The sequence below is a fragment of the Callospermophilus lateralis genome, chromosome 1 (assembly GCF_048772815.1).
Source record: "Callospermophilus lateralis isolate mCalLat2 chromosome 1, mCalLat2.hap1, whole genome shotgun sequence".
NCBI classification, from domain to species: domain Eukaryota; kingdom Metazoa; phylum Chordata; class Mammalia; order Rodentia; family Sciuridae; genus Callospermophilus; species Callospermophilus lateralis.
In genome coordinates, this window is record NC_135305.1 from 213,285,619 (window position 1) to 213,291,706 (window position 6,088).

General features: G+C 39.6%; 1 pseudogene; it reads left to right on the plus strand.

Moving 5' to 3' along the window:
- The first annotated feature begins 2,984 nt into the window (after positions 1-2,984).
- Positions 2,985-3,901, plus strand: LOC143410277 (olfactory receptor 7A10-like; annotated as a pseudogene).
- Positions 3,902-6,088: the final 2,187 nt, after the last annotated feature.

The following is a 6,088-nucleotide window of genomic DNA, read 5'->3' on the forward strand; positions in this document are numbered from 1 at the left end:
TGCATGAGACTGAATGAAGAAGTGGTATAAACAATCTCACATAAAATTGAAACATATCTAAAGAGTTTTACAAGTAGGCAATTCGAAAATTGAGTATTAGGTATGGAGGGACATGCAGGGAAGTCTTTTTATTGTGAAGTGTATTTGATCCTGTTTCTTCATTCATTACAGGATCCGACTAATGGGTTGCTTAACAATATTAACCTTGCAACAACAGCTTGTGAGACAGGCATCTCACAGTCTTTTCACTTGGGCTGGTTATACACATAACCAAAATGAATTTTATTTGATAGGTGAAAGGGAAAACTAAACTACATTTTGCTGCAATGCTTTCATTATTGCTGAGGCTGAATAAAATTTATTTTCTTACTCTTTGCAATTCCAAATTACTTATTCAAGTTTATTGTTTTTATCAGATCTTAGTGTTTTATTTTGTGATTTTATTTTTTTCCAAAATAAAATGAGTTGGAGGTTTCTTTTTCCTCCTAAGTTTGTTGCTTACCATTTAGTGTTTCTATAAATTCATGGATGGAGAGTATAAGTCAAAGTTGAAATTTTGTGGACAAATCTGTTTTAATCATATTGCAGATCCAAATGTCCAATTGCTTTTTAAATTTTCTTAAAATTTTTTAATTTTTGAATTTAATTTAATTTTTTAATTTTTTAATTTCCTCTGCTTGGTTAGTAGAGTCAATTGCCTTTTATAACTTTTTCTTTGGCAGATTCTTTAATTTATTCTTTTCAGTTATACACAACACCAAGATACACCTTGACAATATCACAAAGCCTAGAATATCACTACCCCAATTCAGTTCCCAGTGCTGTCCCCACCCTGCCCCGACTCCACTGATCCCTCTTGGATCCATTTACAGTTTCCTTTTTATTTTTAGTTTTTTAAATTGGTGTCAAGTGAATACCTTTTGCCATCCTATGGCGATTTTTTTTCTCTTATTAGAACTTTTTGCTTTTAGGTATCGGTTCTATTTTTACAAGTAGCAATCATCTTCTAACACATATTCTTTTGCAGTCATCCTAAGATCGCCTTTGTCTTTCTCATAAATATGTTTTTTACCTAGAAACCTTCATTATATTTAAGGACATCCCATTTTTGTACAAGGGAATTCTATATAAATAATAAGCATCATGGGGTTTCTGTCAGAAATCAGTTAGTCAATGCCCGTGGTGCATCTAGTCCATGTGCACAGTAAGAACTCATAAGGGGAGCTTTGAGAATATTTAATCATGATTCATCATCAGAGTCATGATAGCAAAATTATGGCAAAACTAAAACATATGTATTTATTTTTGGCAAGGGTTTGAGGAAAGGGAAACCTTAGTGTAGATTTGTCATCTTTACACATCACCAACTTTCTGAATAGCCACCTTGAAATATGCATTGAAAACTAGCAGATTCACCTGGGGATGTGCCTCAGTGAGAAGGGACTTGGCTAGTGTGCACGAGTCCCAGGGTTAGACCCCAGCACCTCCAAATAAATAAATCAATAAAATTAAAAACTAGCAGACTCACGTATCCCTTTACCCAGAAACTCTATTATCTATGAATTTACCTAAAATAATAAAGTTGGTGGTAAATAAATTTAAATTATACTCTGTCATGGTATGTAATTTTTCTTATAGCAACCTCATCTAGTCAAATTGTGCCCAAAAGCCAACCAACAATGAGAAATCCACCTGGATCCCTGGGATGACTCTGAAATCAAAATTCTGCTTCCTTGCATGAACCTGAGATATCTAAAAATGTCAAACTCAGATGCTTAGAGCAGAAAGGTAGTGTCCAGGCAGGAAAGAAGAGGAAAGAATGGGCAGGGGATTAAAGATGTCAAGTGACAGTTATGTAAGATGTCTAATGTCCAGACCTCTGCTATGCAACTTAGTGCCTAGGGCTAGCAAGTGATATTCTGCACTTGACAATTTGCTATGAGGACAGATCTCATTTTCAGTATTCTAACCTCAGATGAAACCGAAAAACAAAGGCATGCCATGGGAGGAGACGGATGTGTCTCTGACTTTCCTTGTGGCCATGGGACCACCTGGATTTGCATATGTCTGCACTCATCAGATTGCACATGTCATATATGTATATAATGTAACTACACTGCAATAAATCAGGTTAAAACAAAAGTACTAGGGACAATATGTAGCAAGTGACCCTCTGCATTTTGACAATCCTCAAATTTCAACCATCTTATGGAGTCCACCTTCCTCACCATCCTTAGACATAACCTCTCCTCCATCTCCCTCTTGCTTGTTCTGGCTGACAGTGGCTCTCTTGTGAGCAGTGACATGAGCAGCTAGCACCAGCCTCAGGGCCTTTGTGCTGCTCACCTCTTCTGCCAGACACCTGCTTCTGAAGTTAACCTTGTGGCTTCTCTGCAGTTGTTTGAGGTCAATGTTCAAACACCATCTTGTCTTGCCAAGACCCTTATAAAAACAGCACCTCATCTACTCTCCCTTTTAACTGCCCATGTTTTCTTCATTTCAATTTTAACCATCTGATATGTTATAGGATCATTTATTTTCCATTTTTAAATAATATATGAAAATTTTGCACATTTGTGGTGTGCTGTGTGAGCTTTTAAAATATGTAGGTGTTTTATAATGTTCAAAAAATTCTCTAAAACATGTAGCATTCCTTTATAGTGAAACATTTAAAATAATTTAGCTCCATTGTCAAAAACAATTTATCCACTTCTTTTGCCATTACCGAATCATAGGTATATTCATATTTCAGCAACCATCCACGTTGGCTACACAGTGCCAGGAATATGGGAGAATGCTGTATGCATTCCCGCAGGGCTTGAAAAAAATGCTTATTAAAAGAATTGTATATGTAGTACTCATAAGTCCCTCAAGAGAGAGACTTGAATTCTGAGTCAGAGATGGCACATAGAATGTCCTGTGTAGGACCAGGTACAAAAATTAGTCATGATATTTTTCTCTTTTTTAGTAGTTACATACAACACATGGAATCAAAAAATGACACAAAAACTTCAGAATTTCTTCTCCAGGGAATTTCAGAGGACCCAGAACTGCATCCCCTCGTCTTTGGCCTTTTCCTTTCCATGTACCTGGTCACTGTGCTGGGGAACCTGCTCATCATCCTGGCCACCATCTCAGACTCCCACCTACACACACCCATGTACTTCTTCCTCTCCAACCTGTCCTTTGTGGACATCTGCTTCACCTCCACCATCATCCCTAAGATGCTGGTGAACATCCAGACACAGAGCAAGGCCATAAGATATGAAGGCTGCATCGTACAGATTTTTTTTTTACATTATTTATAGTGTTGGACAACTTCCTCCTGGCCGTGATGGCCTATGACCGGTATGTGGCCATCTGTCACCCCCTGCACTACATGGTGATCATGAACCCCCATCTCTGTGGCTTGCTGGCACTGGCATCCTGGACCACGGGTGCCCTGAATTCCTTATTACAAAGCTTGATGGTGTTGCGGTTGTCCTTTTGTTCAAACTTGGAAATCCCACACTTTTTCTGTGAACTAAATCAGGTGGTCCACCATGCCTGTTCAGACACCTTTCTTAATGACCTGGTGGCATGTCTTGCAACTGTGATACTGGCTGGTAGCCCCCTCACTGGCATCCTTTACTCTTACTCCAGGATAGTGTCCTCCATCCGTGCAATCTCATCAGCTCAGGGCAAGTACAAAGCCTTCTCCACCTGTGCATCTCACCTCTCTGTGGTCTCCTTATTTTATGGCACAAGCCTAGGTGTGTACCTCAGTTCTGCTGTGACCCAAAACTCACACTCTACTGCAACAGCCTCAGTGATGTACACTGTGGTCACCCCCATGCTGAACCCCTTCATCTACAGTCTGAGGAACAAGGACATCAAGAGTGCTCTGAGAAGACTCCTTTGAAGGACACCTGGAAAGGGACCAGTTGGTCCACCCCAGTAGAGTCACCTGTGAGTTCAAGGCTCCAAGTTTTGGAGCTGAAAAACATTATTCTTTAACCAGACTGTATAATAAAATGTTGATCCATTTAGTGTAATCTCCATTGCTTTGGAATCAATTTCCCTATACAATTAAAGTAACAGTTTATACTAGGCTTTCTGTAATTTGTGGTCTCTCAAATTTGTTTTTCTTGGTCACTTCCTACTTTCCCAAACCTATTCCCACCCTTCAGTTGAAGGCATTTGGAAATTCCCACTCATATCATCTCATGGGACAACATGACCATGACCTTGAGGAATAATTTTCTCTCTCTCTCTTTTTTTTTCTTGGTTACACATGACAGCAGAATCCATTTTGATATAATTACACCAACATGGAATACATCTTAATCTAGTTAGAATCCCATTCTTGGAGATGGATGTTAGTGGGATTCTTTCTTTTTCTGTTTCTTTCTTTTCTCTTTTTTCTCCTAGTGCTGGGAATGGAACCCAGGGCCTCAAGCACACCAGGCAAGCACTCACCATCACTGAGCAAGGTCCCCAGCCCTTAAGAATAAATTATTTTTAAATAACAGCACAACACATAGTTTTTCTTGATTTTTTCTAAAGAAATGCCTGTGAGTCTTATGACATCAGTGAAACACTCCACTTAGAAACAAGAGCCGTTCACACCCTCCATTGTATAACATGTGAACTCTGAGACCTCAGCTTCTCACTGTGCTCACGTCATTCTTCTCTGTTCCTTCTTTCTTCCTTCTTTACCTTTTTGTTTCTTCCTCTCTTACTTTTCCGCTGCAGCTCAAGGCATAGTTCAGGCTAAACATATGCTCCATTGGGAGCTGCGTCCTGGCTCCCATCCCTGTTTCCCACATCATGACCTTCACTGGTCTTCCTGGGATGTCAACACACCAGGCTGCTCTCTAACTGGTCACTGGGTGGTATTTCCTCATTAGGATCCTGTTCTCTATTCAGCTACACAAACTGTCTACCATCTGGAAAAATATTATCTGATATGCTTCCAAGTAGTCTATGTGAGAGATAAACTGAACAAACAGATTGATTCAGTGTGGCCTGAGTGTCAGGGAACACCTTAAATATGATAAAGCATAATTTTAAATGAAGTAAATTTGATTGCCATGGAAAATATTTCTTGGCATGTTCTGGCTCCACTCATTGAAGGGTGGGAGATTTTCTTCCATATGCGGGAGGGTTTATGCATTGGGTTTCTGGAGGGGTTGATGGACTTTACTTTGATTCATTGAATTATCTTCCTGTTACTACTTGGAATCCTCTAACACTGTCTACAAATACCACTCTTCCTGTTGCACCAAGGGGCTTCCCATTTTCTAAGTTTTATCATAACCACTCTGGGGGCTATGAATGAATGATATCATCCCATACCATCCCCTTTAACCTCAGGAATCAATTTGACCTTGATGATATTTTGCACAGGAGAGTCTGAACTCCAGCCCTGTCATGTGATTCAGAGTCAACCATATTCCCACTCAAAGGAACATGTCCTCCACATCTCTTAATCAGCTGGAACCTCACTGGAGTCACTTTTTAATACAGTTGTGTGAAACCAACTTACATAAGAGATTGATTATGAATGATGTCATCAAGTGTCAGAACAAAAGTTAAAATTAAAAGTAGCAAGTTATTTTTCCCTTGGATCATTGTATTAGGTAGCTATTGTTATGTTAAAGTCATCCTAAAGCCAAATGGCTTAAAATAACACCATGCTTGGTATGGAGTTCTGGCTCAGTGGTAGACTGCTCGTCTGGCATGTGTGAGGCCCTGGGTTCCATCCTCATCACCACATAAAAATTAGTATATAATATAAAGGCATTGTGTCCAACTACACCTAAAAAATAATTTTTAAAAAATAACACCATGGTCATCAAGTGGAGGGTGAAAGTTGGAGGGTGGCGGGTGGAGGGGGGAGGGGGGAGGGGGAGGGTGAAGGGTGGAGACTCTCATGATACCTCTACAAGGTGTGTATCCCCACATTCTGTAAATTAATGTATGTCACATGTATCAGTCAGGGTTCTCCAGAGAAATCAAACCAGCACACTGACAGAGGGTAGATGGATGGACAGATGGCTGAGACAGACATATGACTATAGAGACAGGATTGACTCACACAATTCCA